We start from the raw sequence: 24,828 nt of genomic DNA, 5'->3' as shown, positions 1-24,828 counted from the left end.
CGTACTTACAAGACACTTTAAGGATGTGCATTTGTAGACAAGATGTGGATTCCATTTGGACTATGAGGCTAATGTGACTTGCATGGCAAGCTTTGGGGTATGGATGAACATGCAATGTAAGAGGGCTGAATACATGTGACTGTATATACTGTACTGGATATCATCGTTTTTCTTTAGGGTGAGATTTTATTAGCGACCTAATAACTCAATACACTAAATATTTCAGAAAAATACAGTTTTTTTCAGCCAGAATTTATATTTTCTAATTCCAATCGCATATCGTATTTGGTTTGCCTGTTGAATTGTACGGCTATTCTGCATTCATTTTTTTCTTTCAATTTCATGACTGCAATCTTTTGACATGAAGGACGCATCTGCATTAGTTTAATGAACGTGTTGATTGGCTGGACGAGCTTTTGAACTTATCAGCAGCTCCTTTGATTGGATTTGAATAAGCCCTGCAATTGCATTGGCAGATTTGCACTGTGGTTGCAGCACTTTATCCGGCTCAACGCCTGTGGGTCTGCATTTCCCAGCACACGCTCGCCTCCAACTTAATAGGGAGGGAAAGCCTCCAGCGCAGACGTTTTGCATCCAGTTGTTTCCACGCGGTCAGATATGGAAATTGACCCTGTATATATGTGTAGTGACATAGAATGGTCACTACTGTGTCGGCCTGTACGAGGGCTGGGGGCCCCAAGGGGGTGCCTGGGGGGTCACGTGCTGGAGGGATCCGGACCTTCCCAGAGGTGGGGGAAGTGAGGCATGTCCTGGGAAGGGAGGCGTGGCCTGAAGAGAGCCAGCCACGCCGGGGCGGAGCCAGCCACGCCGAACCAGATATAAGCGTGGTGTGAACGCAGAGCGAGGCTGTTGTACTGTACTCCAAAGTGAAGACATCATCGGTCGTCAAGTCCCGAGTCGTCGTCCTGGGCCAGGCAGGCCGTTGCCTGCCTGGTCCAGTCTGTGTCGTGTTCCAGAGTGTTAGCGAGTTGAGGAAGGTGGTCACCACCTTATGTACCGTGTTATGTTACGTACCGTTTAATAAATAGTGTTGCCTCCAAGCCGTGTGTGTGTGCACCTAATTCGAACCTACTACATATGTAAGCGAACGATGAAGTGTGCCCGTCTTTATTCGATGGCGAGCCAAAAGCTGCTGGCGGGGTGTGACCGAATCTCGGTTTATGCTTCTTGACGAGATCACCAGGGTATCGTGGTTCATTTGTGGAAAGCACTTTCTTTTTACCCCAACTGGAAGTCATTATCACTCTTGCTGGTGGAAGGTCGCCACAGATTCATATTTTGGAAGTAGAAAAAACATAGTTACCTTCACAAGGATGTGCCTCTCACAGTCAATAAGAGGTAGGCAATGCGTCTTTCCGTTTTATATATGGAATGCTTTCTATTCTGCACACAGCGAGACATATGTTCATGCAAGAAATAAAACAAATCCACGATTCCCAATTCCAAGCAGAATATTCTATATTGACGACGACGTTAAACCAAATGTTCCAAAGTGGATACAATGTTTGGAAGCGGATTCAGTCTAACCTAATGCATTTACCATCTTGCGCTGGCAGTCAGTAAGGTAGTGGGAAAATAAAATTTGTAAAGTTAGAACAGTGGCGGATCCAATGGGAAGGCAGGGGGAAATTGGGGTGAAGCCCCCCCCCCCCCCACAGAGACAACTAAAATTGGTATTTTATTCATACTTACCAAGAAAAATACTGAGATCGCTTTTATTATTATTATTAATGTAAGGCCCGATTTAAAAAGTTGGAAATGTTGGGATGACTCACACCCCCTCCAAGAGTTTCTAGATCTGCCTCTGAGTTGGAAAGGTTGACGTGAGTCCATCTTTTATTAATGTATCCTCATCAAATATATCTATTGTGAAGCATATAGAGTATATTATTTAACTCACATACGTGCCAACAGTAGATAACCTATTGATAGACTGGGCCCTGCTACAAGAATGTTTAATTTCCACCAGGGACTCAGGCACACAATTAAGATTTGCACGGACCCACATTTCATCAGAGACGTTTCGACATACACTTACAAATCCCCACAGTATGCGTTTATATACACAATCACGTTTTGCGAAATAACCATTTAAATATCATTAACCGTATTGCATCAAAAGGGTGCACACAAACTGCAACATACATAATGATAATAACGGACATCAGCATATATACATCATCGTACAAAATGCAAAGCGGGGAATGTTACCCGATTGCAATAAATGTAGCATATCTCGCCAATGTCAAAAAAATAATGCGGGAGGGAGAAGGAAGCAAGACGAAGACAAATGGAAAGTGGTAGAGGGGCAGGGGGTGCAGGCGAGGCGGGCGTGCAGGCAGGAGGGGGAGTGCGGGCGTGCGGGTGGGCGGATGGGGTTGATGGCGAGTGAGCGAGGTGGTGGTGGTGGCGGCGGCGGTGGTGGTGGTAGGGGGTTGGGAGGCAAGAGCAGTCGACGGATGTGCTGATTGGTTTGTCGGCGTCCCATGAGTGCGGGCGTATAGGTCGACCGCTCCGCGCGTCTGCTCCCGTCTAAGGCTCGTGGCCGCGAGCGAGCGCAGCGCGCGGCTGCTGCTGCTGTTCTCAAATACTGCAGTGAGAAGAAGCGGCAAGCGGCAGCACCGCCACGCAGGGAGGAGGAGAGAGCGCTGCACTTGTTCACGACAGGCACCCACTTCTTACCTTGTGTCGACTGCGGTCGATCTGGTCTCCCTCTCTGCGTGAAGTGAGCGAGCGAGCCCCAGCGCAAGAGCGGGCGCATCTTTTTTTTGGGGGGGGGGTGCTGAATTATTCCGGTGTCGCAGCCCATATGGCTTGAAGGAGACTCTACAACAGCAGCACCTGGGTAAGTTTTCTCTCGTCTATATATTTAGCTAGCTGTGAGAATTGTTTTTTTTGTCGGTTTATGCATTTTGTTCTTGGGGTTGAAGCATTCCATGTAAGAGATATAAGAGTTGATGCAAACAGAAATATTTAAAAAATCTGCCTAATTGCAAACGATTGCTGCTGCATGAATAACTGCTGTAGATCAAGTTCAGCGGTAGTGTTTAAAAAAACTACTGAAAATGCGCGTTTTTGTTTCGTGTTTAATTCACCAAAAGAGGCGTCCTCTCTACAAGTGCAGTACTGCTAATGCCAGTTTTGCATGCGCTCATGCTGTACTCAATTACACGTTTCAGTTAATGGGAAAGGATGGTCTCGTTCAGCTGTCCTCAGAAGCAGCATAGTCGCGGTTGTGTGCGTAGTTAGGATACGTTTTAAAGTTGCTATTGAGTGGCATTAAGTATATTTTAGTGTTCTATTCATATTCATCAACGTTCTCATGTATTTATGAACAGTTGGTCAATTATGAATACCGCGCAATTCATAAAGTATTACACAACCTACTGAGATCGGTGTTATTATTTACAACACCCGAGATAAATTCACCTTGTAGTATTCACAATTTTCTAGTATCACTGATTTTTTTTACGTATGACTAAAGCCACAACAAATTTTTTTTTTTACTAATAAAGCTGACAGAATAGTTCGGGCTCATTGTCACATGTGTGCGGTAGAAGATTATACTCCTCGTTATCATCATTACCATCAAATGTTTTCCTATTCAGTTATTTTTGGTCGTTCCTTTACAGCTTTGTAACGGCTATATACCCATGGCCATCGTAACGAGCGTTTCGTGACTCTGCGATTTTACCATCGGCACCACATTCATTCTATAATGTACGATTTGACTTGCGGTGATGTCATAATCGCTATTCTGGGGATTAGACTTCCAGAGTTTCGGCTACACTTTCCGGTGAGTTTGTCAGTATGCATCCGCATTTAAATGGACAACAGCAGGCGCGCACAGCTTGCACTTTAAAGATTTCCACACACGTAAAATATAACGGCTGTCACTCTGTCATTACGTAAAAACAATTTTTACTCTGCAGCCCATACAGCATATTATTATTGATAAATGACCTGTCAGGAGCCACAGTGGGCTTCCACGGAGCTCCCGCCTGCTATCCTCGGAACATTCCAAAATTATTTTATATTTGCGCAGGCCCAGTGCTCTGCAATTTTACTCTCTGTCACAAGATTATTGTTTGGCATAAAACGCCTCGGAAATGTGTACAATTGCGCCGTGTCGCCTCCAGTGATACAGTGCAGGGACAGACGCTTCTCCTTGACGCACCGCCTATTCTATGAGCGTCGAGTTTTGTGGCGGTAAAGCTGCACGCGTGTTCCTGACTGCGAGAGACACTGGCAGCAGCATCGGCAGCATTTTTTTCTTTACGATTTTTTGACGGGAAAGAGACGAGGAGGCGTAAATAGCAGCACAAAGCCACGGCGCCTCTGCCTATAAACTATCTGTTGAATGCCCTGAGTTTGTTCCTCATTCTCTGCACACGCTTAAAACTTCCTGACAACCGTCAGGTTTGATTTAATCCACCAGACCTGCTGCCATCTATTTAATATTTTCTTAGGTATTTCGAAATGTGCCTGCGGATTCAAAAACAAAGTATTGTTGTCCAGCAACCTGGACTTATACGGGATCCCATAACACGAGTCAAACCACCAAGCATTATGTAATCTGGAGTCAGCAGGTGGTTGGGATGCTGGGAGGCAGCTGATGCTGGAAAGATAGTGATGAGAGTGATGATTTGTAACAGCTGGCACATGAAAGGTAAATTACTGTATATGTGGCAATATTACACATGGCATACTAGCAGGCTCAATGTAAGAGTGCATTTCTGTTTCCAACGAGCTACAGATGAGCTTCAGATTTGAAAATATCGCATGTTCTTTCGATTAGTTAAACTGCAAACATACAGACAGACTGAACTAAAAAGATTGGCTTTAAATTCTCTGATATCGGCCGGTGAAATTTTACAAGTTAATAATACACCGTGCCAGATGCCAACCCCATATGCATGCCAGATGCACTAATTGGTCTTACAAACACATTAGACCATAAGAACCCAACACGTAGCATGATTTACCAACATACCGCCAATTTATTGAATCACTCATACTATTACAACCTAATGCTGCAGCCCGTTTCCTTTGTGTTGCTTTGAAGAAGGCTGACTGGTCCCTATGTTTTTGCCAAAATGTCGCTTCCAATCTAACGAATGTGGTTTATCAATTGACATGTTTCTTTTGTGAGTCTTAACCCTATAAGGCCACGCTGGATTGTCTTGGACCCGTGGGAATCCCACAAACATCACTTGCCCAGTTCCGTTTAAGCATTGGGGATATGCTGTGTGTGCTCTTAGACAAAGCCAAACGACCCTGTTTATTTTCTCTTTCTGTTGCATAATGGACTGAACATGTGTTTATAACTTTGATACAAGCGTAGTGGCCTGAAAAGGAAGCTCAGAGTATCTATGACTTTAATCCAAAGTTGAACTCTAAAGGATATGCCCATTAAAGGATAACCGTTTTGAATATATTGTGCTGCAAAGCCCTCTATATTTTTTCCACACTTATTTGAAACCATAAAACACTTGCGGTACAATTACTTTAAAGTTATGTAGAGCATGCATATTCTCAGTGTGATGTATTTTACGAAAATGTTTTATGTAGATCATATGTTTTTTTTGTAACAAGACTCCATTCTTATCCAGTTTTTGTGTGTTTTAAATGAGTTGCACGTGCAGGCACACACATAGCACACACTTGTTTTAGAGATCGTTCGTGTAGCACCACCATTTTATCTTCTCAAACTCATAATCTTTCATTAGCCATGATCTATCCACTGCTAGATAAAGGCTAAACCAAACTGCAGCCATCACTCAAAGTATTGCAATGTAACAATCCACCTAACTGCTGCACACACGCCGATGTTATTGTTCCATCTCCATGGTAAATGTTCTTATGGGTGTGTTCCCTCCTTTGGCAGCTACTCCACGATTAGACTTGTCCACCGGCCATTATCCATTTTAAAGGTGGGTCCTGCCCAAGCCCACTGTTCATAATGTATTTTAACCTGTGTACGTACTTGAATCCATGTATGTACGTATGTTTGAACTTCTTTCGCACAGCACGTAGTCAACCATGCTAATCGGTTGGCACGGTTGGCTAGTATTCTCTCAAAGTAATACTAAGCCTGTGCCTCTCCATGCTTCTTTGTGCGAATTTAATTTTGTTTTCCATTTTCTTTGTTAAAATTCACGTTTCTAATCCATGGCAGCAAAAGATGGCGTACAATGGATACAACACGACCTTTTTCGGCACAAATGGCATGTTGCTTTTTAATTACCACGTTCAGCTTCCCAAAAAACACTCCCAACGTGCTCTCCTCTGCCTCTCTTTCATCACTTTCATCCTCCTCCGCCAGCAGATTTTCAATCGTTTAGAAAAACATGATTTTTTTCCTAATGTATCTTGAGTCAAGCTTTGCAGGCTTCCTGATCACGTTCTGAAGTGAAAAATGTAATACACTTTAAAATGTACGTCCTTAAATGGCCCTAATTAAAATACTTATAAACCTAATTTTAAGCCTGAGTACACATCTACATTATTTATATAATTTAAGTCGAAAATGTATTGTGCTAAAATAAGCGAGATCACAATGTTAAATTCCCATACATTAGTTCAAAGCACAACAAGTCTTATCAAATTAATTGGCCACTATTTACCATTGGGAATCTAGTGGGAATCATCTCCATTGGCACTCATCAGCGACGTGGTGAAAATTCACATTTCTACATCCGCATTCAGCCTTTTTATAGGATGACCTATTTTTTTCGCTTCCGACGAAGCAGTAACCATCCAGTAGAAATGTTTTTTTTACGCACCCCAGTAGGGTTTTATATGTTAAAATGCTGTCTGAAAAACGTTACGTAAGATCCCAACACAAGTAGACCTAAAACACCATATGGAAATCGACTTTAAAGGACTAAGATGCACCTTGTTGTTAATCACAGCTGTAATGAGAGAAAGGCGGTCCCAGTGATGCCGGTAATCCCAGCGGTGCGTAACCATTCTCTACCTCCTGCCTTCATATCTTGAATTATTACCACTGGTGGTCAGGGAACGGAACTTTGAAAGGGAGGCTCATCTTCAAAGTTGTCAAATTGGCCCTCTGCCTCTGACGAGCAAAGACGCTGCCTTATTTCACAAAGAGCGTGCTGCTGCATGTGTTGTGTCGTACCACAAGGTGCAGTTGTCACGCTGTGTGGCTGAGATCATTGTTTTGATCATGAGTGTGCGGTGGGGGAATCGCTAAACTATTCAACTGGAACTTGTAAACAAAAGACAGAACTTCATACAGCATTCACAGTGTACGTATGAATAATATAAATACATGGAAATGTACAGCCCTTTGTCAATCCACTGCTGAATGAAGGCTTCCTCAAACCCATTGTCAGTCATGGGAATTTTTTTGTTCCACCATACTTCACCGGGTTGGTCAGTGCGAGTTTGGAGAAGAGAGTGAGCAAGGGATACCCATGACCAGTTTAGATATCAGTCGCTGCTCGTTCCACTCACTTAATCCACTATATGTAATGACAGATTTTTTCAGTTGTGACACTAAGATAATGGTGATGATGGTAGCGGAGTGTTTATTTTCAGCCCAATCATGATTTTGGCTCATCAAACTATATTGAGGGCCGGGGATTGGTTCTGATACCAGCGATGGCCAGAACTGCGCCCCCTGCTGTGCCACAGCTCCCCCCCCACCCCCGCATCGTGCGCATCGTGCACATTTGTTTAGAATAATGACACAGTTTAACATGTAGGCTTTCGTGACCAATATTATTGACTGTGCCGGGTGGTGGCGGGTTTAACGACACATTTATATTTACGTGATCTAACCCAGAAACCTATATTATGGACAATACATTACTCAATTGGCTTAATAGTGTGTGTGTGTCGAAACTTTAAATGTGCATGAAGCAGTTCTCATATCCAAGTTTTGAGTCAGGAGTGGAATTTTCCCATTTCCGTTGATTTCTCACAAAGTTGTACTCATTCTTCTGACCAGAGGAGGAACACGGGCTGAGTTGACCCATGACTGAAATTAGAAGCATAACTTTCAGATAGTGATTGCAGATGTTCTTCCACTGTGCCACTCGGCATATAACGTAATTGTTACACATTCAAACATAGTTCGCAAGTTGTGTTAATTTGGCTACGTTGAAAGCAATGCAGCATATTTAAAACCAGCTGAAAGCCGAATAATAAATACACAAACCGCAAGTAAACAAAGCATTTGTAAACGCAGGAAGTGGTTGCTGGCATACTACTGCCTCCTCTTGCCTGCGTCACATTGACAAGAAATATTAATTGTACACTGTACAACAGATGGCCAACTGAAGTAATGTCTCCCACATTTCCAGGTTAGCCTGTTAAAATACGACTCCTAGCAAACTTTTTATTCAACTCGGTCCCATCATCTTTGATTACGATTTTTTTTTTTGCAACATTCCACATTTGTTGTACCAGTAATACTCATTCAATGGTGGCAATATGTTACCTGCCTTCTCTTTTTCTGAACATGGGCAATTCCCAAAGTGTTAAGATTACGATGTTTCCATTACAGCACATCGCTGCCCTCGTTCATATTTGACATCGTCATCATTTTTCTCTCTATCCACTGCTTGATGAAGCCCCCCCCCTCCCATTTCCATCCCTCATGGTCCTGTGAACTGATCTCATCGTCGCATCTCGGCAGCAGTTTTCTCCTCGGTTGTGTGTGTGTGTGTTCTTCTCCCTCTGGCTGCCATTGCATCACCAGTCTTGTCCATCAGCCATCATCCATTCCAGTGAAGTGTCATGTCCAAGGCCCCTTTTACTTTGCTTATTAGTCAATAGGTTAATGTCTCTGATTTGCATTTGCTCCATAATCCACGTGTTCCTCTTGTCCCTTGGGGTAATTCCATGTTTGTTAATGGTTGTGCGTTTACTTATCTGGGAAGCGCTAGTGTAGTGGTTAGCGCTAGACTGCCCTATAAACCCTGTGACCGAGTTCGATTTCTGCTCACGGCCAAGACCAGTGACGATTATCTGAACCGGTTCTTTCCCCCCCTTAGGTCGACTTGGCCTCAAATGAGTACCTGGTGCGGTGTGTAAACATTGCCACAAGGGAGACAAAGGCAGCTGGGCGTGGTGTTGTCCACTCACCCCCTCGTGTGCCCTGCTAGCCTTCATAGGTGCACGCTTAAGAGCATATGCTCTAACTGTCTGTTAAGGCTATAGGGGGAGATTTGTATCATTTTATGGTTGTGTGTGATTTTTGTCTGTCCTTACTATGAGTTAAATAACATTAATATCGCAAGGTTTCAACACTGAATGTGAACAAAAAGCATGTGGCGTGTTATATTCCTTAAAAAAATCATTATCTTACGGGAGAACCAATCATCGTCATCACTATTATCATCAATCATCATCAAACTGAAAGTGGTATAATTTCCTTCAAGCTTATCTGCTTAAAGCTATCTGTCAAGCTTATGGCTGGCTCTGGATAATTCCCCCCACGGCAGAAATTCTCTGGTTGCAGCTGATATAAGACTGTAATAACATTATATTAAAATGTGGAGTAGCTCACTCTTCTATTTCCTTACAGGAATGTACACATGCTCAGAGAGACCTAGAGATAATGGAAACAATCTCCCCATTTTAAACACCACTGGGTTATCAAGCACAGAACACTGCCACCATCTAATAAGGGCACTTAATCTTAAAAGTCTAACCCATGTGAAGTATCAGGAAACAAATATTCAGCATAATAGTTTAAAAGATGGAATTACCTTCTGACAGAAAATTAAACATTCCTGCGGAGGGAGCTGGTAGGAACGTTGGGTTGATTGGTCAATGGCCAGGGTCAACGGCGGCGTGGTGTATTCCGCAAATATGACCGACTGTGAGGGCGGGCACAGGCTGGCGTGAGTAGGTTAAACGTTGAGTTTTATAAGGGCACCACGGGGTGACCAGCCCCACCCCTCCCACGCCCCACCCTCCCTACCCAGCCCCTCCCCACCCAGCCCCTCCCTCCCCGCCCAGCCCCTCTCTGCACGACAGACACAATAATCCCCTGTGGGCTGGTGTAACCAGGAGGTTCCTACCAGTATTACATAGTGCTATATATGCGTCTCTCTGATACTGAATCTGTAATGTTCGTTATGGATTAAAATATTGCTTTCACTTGTGAAGGTTTCGAAAAATAGCATATTTATTTGGGTATTTATCGGTAAATGTATTCATTTCATTATTAAACTCCTCGATTCTCTGCGGACACGTTGGTTTACCAGGCAGGGCATTAGCATGACATGGGATTACCAGAATTAATACACCAGAATACCAAGAGTAACAGAATTTCAACACTATCATCCAGTTTCATATCATATACATGCTTTACAGTACGTTTGGCTGGCGAGCATGGAACAGGAGGCTAAACACCTTGTGGAGGGGCTCTCTGGATCTCCCTCCAGTGGAGGCCCATCCGCTTGCAGTGGTGTGAACAAGATATTACAATTTGAGAATAGGTTTTCCCCTTTTTTTTCTGGCAACAAATCAGGTGTTAAGATGTTAAAACATCAAACTGAAATCTTTTGCAAGGAATCATGTCTGTATTAACCACAATACTCGTGGTCAAAATGCAAACAAAAAAACATAATCTGTTAGTAAATGCGTTGTCTTTGTGCTGTACGCCTTTTGGCGTCCTCTGGTTTAACACTGTTTGAGACTAGGCTCGAAAGAAAGCTGTCTGATGTGGACCAATCCATTTCAAAGACAATGCATATACTATCAGAGTTTTTTTTGCATGTTCACCACAAGTATATGTGGTTAATGCAGACATGATTCCTTGCAAAAGGTTTCAGTTTGGTGTTTTAACATCTTAACACCTGCTTTGTTGCCAGAAAAAAAAGGGAAAAACCTATTCTCAAATTTTTATACTGGCAAAGGAGGTCCCATGAAGATGTTACAAGGCTGCACCTTTACCTTTCCAATACAATATCGTATATGGAACAGTGCAGTAATTATATGAAGAAAAAAAAAGAAATAATGCAATATTTATTGTAAAAATAAAACTGATCATTAAGGGCAGCTAGCACGATTTCATAAAGGTCAAGTAAAATAATTTTATATTAAATGTGAATGGGACAGACTGAAAACATTTGTGCTTCCCCCGCCATTAAACACTTTAATGCACATTTCACTTTATTTTGCTTTGGAAATGCTTCGTGTCATATATTTTTGCTCCCTTTGTGGTGAACATATAGCAACTACTTGACACACACACACTGCCTTTAGCTACTGCAGGTGAATGAATGAATCCACGGCTCTCGGATGGCTGCATTGCAAGGCACGCATCTCGCTCTGACAGTCATTGAGTCTTATTCAGTGGCTGACCCATAAGCAAGATCATTCATCAAGGTTGTCGCTTCCCGCGCACACAAAAACCGAATGCTTCCAATTTAATTCCCAACACCTGTGCTTGCACTCGAGGTTATAGTGAGGCCCACTGCAGGTGTAGGAGATTTAATATGGAGAATTCCATTAAGAGCGCAGAGTGGTGACAGGCTGGACGACGTCCCTTACCTCACTCTACCTCCCCCCCCAGGGTGTACCGCTGCGATCAATGCCTCACACCACTACAGGATTAAGTGTCTGTGGGCGGCCGGTGGCAAGCCGGACGTCTGTTGTGTTTCTGTGCCCGTAATTACAAATCGATGTGGGAAATGTTGTTTGCTGGCCATTTCGGAATGCTTCAGGGACCCGAATGTGCACTTTTATCAAGCCCTGTTGAGGTTTTGTGCCTTTTGAAGAGTTTTCTGGCTTAGGTGGGAAAGGCATTTTCATTGCCCGTAATGCCCCCCTGCATTTCACAGAATGATTTCCATCCTTCTATTTCCAGACGGAGATTGCGCGAAAAATTCTGCGATCGGTGCCTAGTGGCCTGCATTACTGTCTCAAAAGATGCACAACTATATTTGAAAACAATCAGACAATCTCACACCCTTGTACTTTTGCCAACTAGTGTTCCTAAACCGATCAGCTTTGTGGTCGTAAGTGACTATCAGTGCTACGTGATTTTATGAAATGTTTAAATATAACTCTTTGTCTAGACAAATGCTTTTGTGCTGTCATCAATGGGAACTACACAACTACACAACACAAAACATAATTACAGTAGTCATTGGAAGGTGCATTATGTTAAGTGCCTATAAAATAGGATAAGCACTCTTAACTTGTCTCCGTTTAACACACCAATTACTACAACAACACTTTGACCTTCTATTAAGCAGACATTTTTATAAATGCCTACTTATTGGCACTGATTTTAAGAAAACAACCATCCCTCTAAGTCGTGCAAACTTGCATTTTCAGATATATTAATGTTCAGCCATTAATACATGCGTTATATGAAAAGTTGAGTGAATTTGTATATCTTCTATATACAGGCATTGGGTGTTATTTCTATACAATTTGTTGCACTTCCAACATGGAGGGAGACCACAAGCTTCATTGTGACAAAAGGTTATGAAAAGTGTTAGGTGGTTCGATGGCCAGTGAGTAACGTCAGTGGGAATTATCTTGCGGGAGCAATTCCTCGATTTCAGTGTGGCATCATTATTGGACAAAGACCTCACCAAAGCCTGGCCACATTCGGTTAGACTGGATTAGATGTATTTAACAAAAATAAAGCACATTTTTAATAAATATAACACCCACACCTTATTGCCCACGGGTAAATAGAGATTTTGCCCAAAACATAGTTCATTTAATGTGTTTCTCTTCAGGGCAGCGTAATTAATGAATGTGAGTTTTTGTTATTTGTGCTTGTGAGCTGCTGCCAACGCAGTCGGACACTTTTTAATAATTTATTCCATTAAATCTCACTGAATCTCAAGACCTTTGTAGGAGGGGTCTTGCTTGAGGTGGATAACCCACCCATATCAAGCAGTGAACAACTCAAGTTTCACACGTGATCCCAAGCAGATACTTACTTTCTGTACTGCCATCTACAGACACCATGGTGGAGGTCTCGCAGATGGCGGTTCCATCATTGCGTGACTCGCAACCCCTGACCTCCACTCATTGGACGTGTACCATGCCAGGCCATTACATTACAAGGTTAAATAATATTATTGTCAACTGCCAGAGTTTGTATATGGCCTTGTGCATAAGAATTTTCTTTTGGACGCACTTTGCTTGATATGCACGATTAGTCTTTGTTTGTGAAGGGCGGGTGAAGCCAGACAAAGTGTGTGCTGTGTGTGCATGCCAATGACACATACCACGTTGGCGATTTGTACTTAAAAGTGATTTGAATAGCGCTCGTTCATGGGCCGCCGTGGTGTGTGTGTGTGCACCAGCATTAGCAGATGTGCACATCTTTGCCGTGTACAGAGGTCGTTGTATAAGACGGCTTACTCGCGTATGTTGGCAGGCCTGAGCCAGTTGGTGCAAAGTTCGCGTTCTTGAGGTGAGGATCGGTCTCTCTGCGGCACAACCAACTATCCGCTGACAACTATATGCGGGGTTGAGTACCACCTTCACCTTTCACTGCATACTATATACGTACGGCGATGATGACCGTTCATACAGCAATACCCCGATTTACGTCTTGTCCTTTTACGTCGTTTCGCAACTACGTCACCACTTTGTTATCAACACCGCGACCCGATTTGCATCGCCTCAACCCCACACTTACGTCGCTGGCAGCATCGAGGTCCGTCCTTTCTCGTTTTCCATCGCCTCTCAGCCTTCGCCTCCAGCTACCCTGTACACCAGCTACTTTGCTTGCGTATATATATATATTTACTGTATTATACCGTACAATATCTTATCTGTGTACAGTATTTTGGTGATTTTGAACAAAACATTTTCGATTTACGTCGTTTCAATATTTACATTCCCAACGTAAACCGGGCTATTGCGGTACACTGAACTGGTGCATCCGTCTAAATGTTTTAAGTATTACTTTGCTCATGCACAGGGAGCCATACAGGGCACTCCGGTGATGTAGTCCACTGGGTATGAAAATAGAATGGGCATATTGATGGTAAACTGCATTTATCCGCAATGATTTATCTACACAAATGCAACCCATGCATTATCCAACAATTGACCCATCTCCGGCGGTTAGGCCTGTGTTTGTGAGCGAATCGCATGTTGCAGATATGCCCATGGAAAATATAAATGGCATTAATACAGTCTATGTACATTGTACATTATTAAAATAATGAGTTGTGGTGAGGAGAAACCTTTTCTCATCGCCAGCTATATTTATGTCTGCTCGGTTCCTGTCATTAGGCAATTACACGTAAATTATACACTGTACTGCATTAGCATTTGGTAGCATCTAACTACACTTTGCTACGTCTGCAATGCCGAGCATATTGCATAACTTCTTTCATTTTAAAGTATCTGCGTGACATTAAACATTTAAAAGGCAACGTGACGCATCACCCCCGAATAGATATCGGTGTTATTATTGATTAAGTGTTCTTGAACCTTTGGGTAAAAACAAATATATACAGTAAAATATTGTTCAGTTACGGTATGTTCTGACACGCGACAAATTGCTCTAGTTTCCACACTTTGATGTAAAATAAAAATAAATTGAGACATACAAGAGAATAAAGTTGTCAACTGAAAGCAGGAGCTTGGATGTACATTCTGCATCACGATGCAAATGGCTAATCAGCTCGCTGATAAATTCTTTATAAATCTGTTTTAAGAAGTAGGCTTTCGCTGTATAAATCTGTCACGACATTTTTACTTTCAGTTTGGGTCTCAATATGTTGTTCAAGTGCGTATTAAAGGATAGGCAAGTGAGAGGCATTAATCCTTCCATCATATTTCATTGCAGACTGATATTGTTATACTTCATGTAATACATGAAGTTGTGATTGGATGTGCAACAGCCATGCTAAGTTAGGTTTCTGTGACACGAATAAATTATCAACCACATCAAGAATTCTCATTTTGGGGCACTCTTTCCTCCAGCTGACATTCAGCGGAGTGTAAAGGTGTACCATATTTAGATTTAAAGCTTTCGTGACTGCAGGGTTTCATCTTCTTGGTTCTTTCGGTAAAGTCACGTAGAATGGAAATAATAAAATAATAACAATAAAACATAATAAAATAATTCTCACGACGTTTCGGCCACAACGCGAGTCTGAAATTCAGAGTCTGAAATAGCAACAGAGTCTGAAACAACAGTCTGAAATTCAGACTGTCTGAAGACAGAGTCTGAAATTCAGACTCTCTCTTCTCGACAGACCTGTTCTCCACCTGAGGACGGCTGCTTGCGTTGTGGCCGTAACGTCGTGAGAATTATTTTATTGTTTTATTTTTATTATTTTATTATTTCCATTCAACGTGACTTTACCGAAAGAACCAAGAAGGTGTACCATATGATACGATGCATAATCGTTTGGATAAAACAGAAAAGAGTTCCTTGTAAGCCCGAGTGCTGAGATTATGAAATGCTCAGAAGTCTTCAGTAATGGAAGATAATACAGATTGTGATGTTTTGAAAAGGGAAAAAAATCACTTCAGGACTAATTATCACTGTCTATTACAAAAAATTCCTGACCAGGCTGAAAGTAAATATTATTAGAATTCCATTAGATGTGCCAGCTCATAAGCAATGCCACTGCAGGCTATTTATTCACCACACTAAATAGCTTATAGATGCTGTGGGTTGAATTGTATGTGAAGGGAATAATAAAAATGGGATTCATTATTTACAACTTTCAACTGCAGTATTTAATTAAAAAAAGATGCTGCTGAAATAAAAACTGCATTTTAGATATACGGTCAAGCATAGACAATGATCCCCTATATGAAAAGAGGCAATATAGTTTTTCTGGAATTGTTCATGGAAGTTAAATATTAAAGTTCATTTCCATACTCTGACATGCACGTCTCCATATGCAATGTGCAGAGGGAGCAATGTTGCATGTAATAAGGGTTAATAGCTGCTTGTTTGTGTGGGTGTACACTCATAGCCTTGTACCTCTGGGAGAATCTGGCACTTTAATTGAAGCCATTAATTCCACACACCAAACAAAAAATATACAGAAGCCAAGCTTCGTGACCTTAAGTGTATGTTCAATAGACGTAAGGGGGAAGCAAAGCAAATAGCGTTTAGTAATGTACTTACACTGTAGCACTCAATAAATGCTTATTGTGGTCACGTGATTCTTCATACCGGTGGGTAATGGCTGCTTAGCAGCTGAGCTTTATGTTACAGGCTGAAAATATAAACTGTTTCTCAAATGCAGTGATCCAGCCCAAGCCATGCAGATGTTTAACAAAAGAATGGCAACTCCTCGCTTTCACAGTCTCGAAAGGTTTATGTATCTGAATTTGATTGAAATTTCTGCGATGGGGTTTTTATATTTATATAAATGTGATCTGCAAAAACTACTTATTTTTCTGAATCGTCCTGCAACCACCCACAGTTTTAAACGTGTGTCATTTCAATGCTGGACACGTTTTGAGAATTTAAGAGAAACAAATCTTTACTGAATTGTGAACATTCTCGAACAACTTTAACAAAGCTCTTAAGTTGACTCTATTCTGTGTGAAGTGTCCTGTTATATACCATTTGCAATTACTCGATTTCAGCTTGCTGGTATGCAATACAAAATCCTTATCATAATGTTGTATATTTTCACTGAAGACCAACATGTCAAATCACAAATGTCACGTATACAAGTTATCCGTTCAATTTTTTTTATACAACCCAGTATTTATTTTATATTGAATGGACGGTACATACTTTGTATAATGCGTTAAGAGGGAAATCGCATTACATTAGGTGTGGCGAAAATTTTAAATCATGAATGTACTTTGCTTTTATTCATGAAAAGCCTACATGATGTAATATGTAGGTTTGCACCTTAGTGAAATGCGAAAAATAATAATGATAAAAAGTTACATACATTTGGAACCGATTTTCGCAATGTTCTTATCTGTGTAACTTTTCTTATCAATTTATTTTGGAGGCCATAACTAGTTTCCTGAATATGGTAATGCGATGCACACTGTGGTTTTAGCCTGTCACGTGTGTTTGATTATTTATTATTTTTAATGGAAACAACCATTTCCATGGACGTTAAATGCATACTTTGTGATTGCACATCAAACATAATAAACTCATGCCTACAGATTTACCTACACTCCATCATATCGCATTGTCGCATACTGTATTGATCGTGATATGCTGAAAGTGCCGTAAATTTTACCTAACAATTGACACAAAAACGTGTTGAGATCCCTTTAAAATTCAATGTTATTAAACTGTAGTGTATATTATGATGAGGATCCTTTCCCGTGTCTACTGACAATGAAACAAGTATAGTGCTGTATTAAAAACATGCTTAAAGTATACTTGAGATGCTCTGGTGTATGTCTAAAAGCCGCTATAATGTTTTGCTATTACAACCCAATCCACCTGTCCAATACACACATGCCATTATGTTGAATTCATACAATTGAGCCACCATGTGTTCGTGGAGGCAGCTTTCACTTTGAAATTGGTCCTTGCGGCATGCACCACGGATGCAAGTGGATTTAAATATCTGCTTCATAACCGCGCACGTATTGAGTGCTTCGAAGCAGAGAATGCTGCTGCTCTCAGACTAAGACGTCTCTATGGCAAATGATTATCATAACTTTTTAACAATGGTCTGTTTACAATGCTTAAAATGAGCTCCTCTTCAGGGTATCTATTTTTCAGCAACAATAAGACTGCAATGGCATTTTTTTTCCTCTTCCAAAGTAAATAATTAAATAGCCTAATACAAAATATTAATAAAAGCATGAAATTCGCAGGTGTTACTGGATGTATATTAGAATTATGTATTACACATGCTGTTTTTGGCTACTTGATGACTTGCTTTTCATTGCCAAAATATATCCTGCAGCAATTCTACATTCTGTTCTGTAATTGTTATTTAAGTTCGTAATGTATTACAGGTGGAGTTGCGGTTAGAGTACTCGACTTGCGGTCAGAATATTTGGAGTTCAAATCCAGTTTGATTGTTTTTTACTTATCCCATCATCTCTCCGGGTTGATAAAAATGAATACCACTTTGTGACAAGTCATTGGATGTTCTGCTGGATGAATGGACTCTGCCTTAGAAATGTTGAATTTGTCTCAGGTCCATCAATGGAGATAGGTCATCACCTTATGCTCGCTTAAACAGACTCGAGTTAAGTGAAATCCTATTTAGTTTTCACTGCCAGTTAAGTCATGAACATATTGGATACATTCAATACGTACTTTGTTGACATGTCCCACCACTAACCATCTATGTCATCTACAAATCAACAGGTACCTCCTATGTATATGTGGAACAATAAACTTGTGCTAAATAAGCAGTGGTTTCAGCCAACATTTTAACACTTCTTTAGCCAATAAAGGAGCAGTTTATCATCATAACCAATGTTTAAAGTCAATAAATGAACAATCGGATCAATTGAACTGCATGAACATTTTATTTGAAGTTGCCAATTTTAGTAAAAAAAAATAAGGTCATATTTCGACATGTTGAAGTTAAAGGTTGAGTCCAATAAAAACACCAATAAATATACTTTGAAACCACTCTTTAGCTTGACTCTTCAATGATACTGTTTTAGCAAAGAAGATTCAACTTACAAAGCTTACCCATAGTAATTCAATTTGACGCATTACCCTGACAACAGTTTTCCCCACCCCAAGCCAAGAGGTTCAGTAGAAAAATGGTAAGCCACTCGATCCATGAATTCCAAATAAAAACGTATCGACGTATGGGCGTCAATCACTTTCGTGGCACTGCTCAGTGGAGCAGTCCTATGAGTGTTACACAAAAAACCCCACAAGATCACCTATTCCGAGAGATGGAATTTTTTCATGGCCTCTCATTTCAGCCCTGACAATGTACTCTCTCCTAGAAGAAAGAAAGGATATTGACTCTAAAGCTATGCATCAACCAGCTCATCAGATACCCATCACGTTATAGTTACACTTACCCATCATGACCCATGTGTACATGTTGTGCACACATCCACCAGGACCGGCAATAAAAAAAAACTACATTTATTTAACAGATTAATAGTTTTATTGCCAAAATCATGCAACATTTTACTCAACCAATTGGTCTTTTTGGATCAACGTATCCGAGCAGCGGTAATTTAAACAAGGCATATCAGATTCTATCCGTCTTTTGGTAAAGCCACGTAGATAGGTTGAACCTATCTACGTGACTTTACCGAAAGACCCAAAGAATATGAATTCCTGCAGTCACGAAAGCTTGAACACGAAGGCATATATCACACTGCGGTTTCACTTTCACCGAGCAATGTGGCCTGCTTAAAACACATTCCTGTGGAGGGAGCTGGTAGGGACGTTGGGTTGCTCGGTCAATGGCCAGGGTCAACGGCGGCGTGGTGTATTCCGCAAATATGTCCGACTGTGAGGGCGGGCACAAGCCGGCGTGAGTAGGTTAAACGCTGAGTTTTATAAGGGAACCACGGGGTGACCAGCCCCTCCCCACCTAGCCCCTCCCCACCCTCCCCACCCAGCCCCTCTCCACCCTCCCCTCTCCACCCAGCCCCACACCTCCCATTTTTGGATGCACGACGGACGGACGGACACAATCATCTCCTGTGGGCTGGTGTAACCAGGAGGTTCCTACCAGCAGGATGTTCGTGTTGCACCCAATGTCCTGTGTGAGAGTGATAGATAGCCACTTACACTATAGGGCGACATATTGTTCTGGATTGAACATGACTCGATAGTTCTGATGATGATGATGATGATGAAACACACCTTCCCGGTTCATTCGTATTTATTATCCATATTCCACAGAGGCAATGACTTATTATTTTGAAACTTGGACCGGAAGCCTAGCTCAAATTGCCACTCTTGACCAGCTTCCCTTCAGACAGTCACGCACCTTATCCCCTGCCGATAGGCATTTCTCCTCCTTCCCAATTCTTGCTGCCATTTAACTGTTGTCCTGAAAATCTATGGCGGCTTAACCCTTTCCCGTTCCGATGACATGTGCGTACGTCAACGGAACGGAACTGGAAGAAAAAAATGAAATCACTTCATCGGTACCGAGGCTCCCACAAGGCTATTCTGGAGGGCTTGTGGCATAGTTTGGCGCGAGCTATCATAGTGCGGTCGTGTCGCTACAGTTCTATGCGGTGAATACAATGCGTTTTAAAAACAATGGCACTACGGCACTCTTTGAATAAAATTAACACTGAACCGCTTGCGCGTTCCGAGATTCAGCGGTGAACGGAACCCACCCTGAAACTTTCAGACGTCTCGGAACTGGAAAAGGTTAATAGTGTTTGAGAAAGCCAATGCGATGCCGACTACTGCTTCATCACAGAAGTGGCCAACCAGGCATAATTAAAGACCTTTGGACCTCTGTATTTAGTGCCAGTCAACTACCTCGGCCCTGACGGAGACTCATTTGAGTTTACCCATCGGACTGTTCCAGTCCGCTGGGCACTCGCCAATCACAGCACTATGCCAATCATCGTACATCCCTTTCGCACGAGCCAGGGTCCAGCATCCCATCAGATTGGACAAGATTGCCGCTTTAGCCGCTCTGTGAAATATGTGATAAAGTTTATGTTGCTCCCATGGCTCCCATGCTGTTCACGCGCATCGCACGGTCAAATAATTACATGGATTTTTCTGTCACTTGGTAACATTAAATCAAACCTGTCAGAATGTATCATTTCGCAAACTCATTTAATTGAGTATATTCCAGTGTTTACTCTTCAAAAGCAGAATGCTGTTTTTTTTAACACACGAAGCATGGGCTGTTATTCTAGAGGAATTACGTAATTTATACCATAAAAATATTATGAAAAAAATATGACCGTGTGCACATGATATGTGATTTCACGATGTTTTTTTTTTATTAAAATTGAAAAAAAAAGTTATCGGGAAAAATACTGTCCCCCAGCTGAACATACTAGCCATCAAGTAGAACATAATGTGCCGGTCAAGATAAAATATCAAACAATGAACCAAAGTGAAAGATGTTTAGACCGCACAGCATCGTGAGAAAAAAAAAACTCCACAATCCCTTCGGAGGCCAAAAATGGGCTTCAACACATGCACAGCAGCCTGATCGAGACACCACTCTTAAAGTATGGCCTTACAAAGGTCACACTATTACCCTTTGACACTTAAGACTGTGCATGGAACAAGCTCTACAAATATCAGGTGACACTCACTCCTCCTAACGCAAAGTGACAATCGGCCTTAACCATGCGGCGAAGAGTAGAAACTCTGCGCTGCCTGCAGACTTGCCGCTAGATAAGAGGACGGCTGGTGAGGGAGCCCACCTCAATATGCCAAGGGTGGCTCGCGGCAAGGTCACAGACAAGGCGTCTGCAGATCTATGTCTCGGTTGCCAGGGAAGGCTGACACCGCCCTGGGCTTAAACCTTGATGAGGTGTGAAGTGTAGTTTTATCCCAGATGAAAACGGAGTAAGGGGTTCAATGATCATCAGTGCCTGAAACGCACTAATCCATCTCTGCGAGGTCAATGCCATGAAGACTCAGACCTTTCGCATCAATACATCTAAAGGACACCTGCTGATGGGATAAAATCAAAGGTGGCCAGTTGTAAAGGAACAACACAACCTGATGCACAATCTCTCTTTTAGGTGCCACCCAGTCGCTGATTTATCGGCTTGGGCAGAGAAACAAAGTGCTTCGGCAGGACCGAGTTTCCGACCCGCATTTCCAGAGCATCGCCACATTTGCTGGAAGCAATGCGGCACAATGGACCAAATTAGTTTCTGGACAGATAATAAAACCTCTTCTTCCCAATGGGTATTGCATATGCTGTTTGAGAAGGTTCAGCTCAAGCGTGTTCAGTGATCCACCGAATCTGTTTCGTTTTTTTCCCCTCCACCTGCGATTAGCGCGGTTTGGCTACGTGCTGTGCGAAAGAAGTTCGGCACACGTGCATGCATCTGCGGATGACACCAAATGCTGTTGCAGAGCCTTGAGTGTAACAGTTCAGTGCTCCTGCACTGATGCTCCTGGTGTAAGCCCATTGGTAGCCGTTACATTTACCTTGCAGAGCTAGAACATGTGTTGACATGGTGTATCCACAATTACCAGTAATTTAAGAGTATTAACTGTGGACTCTCTTGGAGGTCTCTGCATACCCATGTGGGATTATATAAGCAGCATTGCATTTTGTGTCTCCACGTAGAAAAGAAAAACATTTTAATTCACCAGTGTATCATCTTTCTCAATGAAATAATAATTTTAAGCTAGCAACCTCTGGACTGGTTTTAACCATTGAGGGTTTCAGTGGCAGTCAGGCCTATTTCATGAAAATGTTGATGTTGCGATACGTTACAGGCTAGAGCACCTCAATTAACCATGAGCGACATTGTATATAAACTAATTACACGTTGCTGCGAAACACTCGCTAGAAGCATGTAATGTACTGTATTTAAGCAGAACTCCGGTTTCGCAAAGTTAATGCGTTTATGTTATGAGGTCACTGAACAGGAAATGTGGTAAAAATCATCCACCTCGGAATGAAGTAGGCTTAACCAGTTGTGAACAAATTTTAAAACTGCATTGCTTTTTGCTGGGGTACTGAAGTTTCTGGCAGAGCAATGATGGGAAATGTTTGGGATTAAATTGGAATTATGTAAGCATCAAATAAAGATGTACTTTCAAAAATAGGTCCCGAGCCAGCAACTGATAGTCAAATCGAAATACAGCGCAGTCTAACGGGTTAATGTCTATGCAAAACCGAACCCTTGATGGATGTTAAGTAAAAAACAGTTGGTGTCGCTTACAGGTATTTTCGGAGATACGCCTCCACTGTTGCAGGCCATCTCGCAATTGCACCTCCTTTAACTGCAGATGCAGACCTCTCAAGCTGGGAGATGGATAATGAGCGAGTGGCCATCGCATGCCGTGAGACTGATGAGTGGCAGTGGTGGGCGTGCTGAGAGTGGACGGCCGGGGTGGGAATATTGTGCTGTGGTGTTGGCTTGTCTTGTTGGGAGAGGGAGGGAAGGCGGGGGGGGAATCAATTGTTTTTTTTTTGTTACGCAAGAAGTCCCGCCGATCTTCATGCATGAGACTTGGCAGTGTTGTCACGAGAGCTGCATACTGAATGTGTGTGGGACTACTTCAGAGGTCTGCAGATTCCATCGGCACATTCTAGATTTGAAGCTTTCGTGACTGCAAGGATTCATATTCTTAGGTTTTTTCGGTAAAGTCACGTGACTTTACCGAAAAAACCTAAGAATATGAATATCCATCGACACAGCTTGGATGTATAGCCGGTAAAACATTTAAATGAACGTTTTTTTGTTGTTGTAATTATATGTACAAAAAAGCGAAATAATCTTTAATTCGAATACTTGAACTTACAAAACATGTGAATTCACGAAGTCGTGAGGAAAAAAAACAATTATAGTTACTCAATTCTATTAAAGTGAAAACATTATGAGTATTATTGTTAAATAATTATTTTTATTACGTTTTTTGCAGGTCTGAGCGAAATAAATGTCAGAGCGGACAAGGGAAACCAACACAGCCCTACAAATGAATAATACATTTTACAACAAGGACAATTTCATTTGGCATAAATGCGTAAGATTATACAAGAATGGCTGCGCAAGGGACACACAATGGCTGTTTGCAGTAGAATATGTCAAACATGTTTATGAATGAGCCGTCCCACAAGGGTTTGTGGGCCGTGGCTGGGGAGGAAAGTTTTGCATCAGAGAGGCAGTTTTCAAAGTAGGAATTGAAAGAACATTTCTCGTCGCTTTTATTACGTGGCTTCATTACTAGGTGTTAGCTATTCATAAGAACAATTCCTGCAGTGTTCCTGCGCTTCTGGTGTGTAGTTGTCATACCTAAGTATCATTTGAGTATTAATAGAGTCAAACTGAATGTGCCATTGTTTGTTGCTCGGGTCTGAGGCTGGTGCTTTGGCCAGTCCACTGGGTGGTGTGATCTGAGGTTGTTGTTTTTTTGCTGCCTTGCCCAAGCTTGATAAATCGGCCTTATAAAACAAGTATTGCTAAATAATTAATCATGTGATTTATTTTATATAAATATTTGGTGACTTGCTTACCTTTTTCTCTATTTTGCTCTCATTTCGGTTTTTTGTGTAGCGTTTGCTGTTGTAACTTGCTGACCCGCCCATACTGGACATGTGTGAAAAAGAGCTTCATAGCTCATCGGATTCCTCCAGTCTAAGTAAAGATTCTGATTCTGAGGTTCATCTTAACTCTCCTCATTCTGCTGCCTCATCCTCCTCCTGCAGCTTGGCTCGGGACTCAAGCGCACGGTGGTTTTCTTGTATTTCAATTTAAGGACACGCATGCAATTGTGTCCTGCTTTTAGAATTCGAATTGGAAATCGTATTTCGCACCTGTTTTACGTTGCTCTTTGTGCGTTGTTGGAGCACTGTGAGTGGGTTGGTTTAGAGCGAATTGACTGCCTCTGATGACGGACGCTTGTGTTGCGCCCGAAACGTCGTGATTTAATTTATTTTATTTTATACCTACGTGACTTTACCGAAAGAACCAAAGAGTATGGATCCCTGCAGTCACGAAAACTGCAAATCTAGATTAAAACCTCAAATCTAGGTTGCCTCTGGTTCCTATTCAAGTTCAATGTTGACGTTCTTTGAAGATGGGTTGGTCTGATTGTTGGGTATTCCTCCCACCTGTTGGTGGATTTTGGTATGACCCTGGATCCCAGCAACTTTATTTAACAGCCAGCATTTTGGCAAGAAAGTGCATGTGTTCAAAATGTAACAAAATTACTGCAGTGTTATTTTTTGACCACACGGCAGC

At 41.9% G+C, this 24,828-nt stretch overlaps 1 protein-coding gene across 1 annotated transcript in view; it reads left to right on the top strand.

Moving 5' to 3' along the window:
- Positions 1–2,504: 2,504 nt before the first annotated feature.
- LOC144931557 (heparan sulfate glucosamine 3-O-sulfotransferase 1-like) overlaps positions 2,505–24,828 on the top strand; it is a 38,834-nt gene continuing 16,510 nt past the window's right edge. Inside the window, exon 1 of the mRNA XM_078855527.1 lies at positions 2,505–2,866. The gene's annotated coding sequence lies outside the window, so the exon portion shown is untranslated. The remainder of the gene's footprint in view (positions 2,867–24,828) is intronic.

This window comes from Lampetra fluviatilis, chromosome 4 (genome assembly GCF_964198595.1).
Source record: "Lampetra fluviatilis chromosome 4, kcLamFluv1.1, whole genome shotgun sequence".
Taxonomy (NCBI): Eukaryota; Metazoa; Chordata; class Hyperoartia; order Petromyzontiformes; family Petromyzontidae; genus Lampetra; species Lampetra fluviatilis.
The sequence above is the reverse complement of the archived record's forward strand: the minus strand, read 5'-3'. Positions and strand labels throughout refer to the sequence as shown.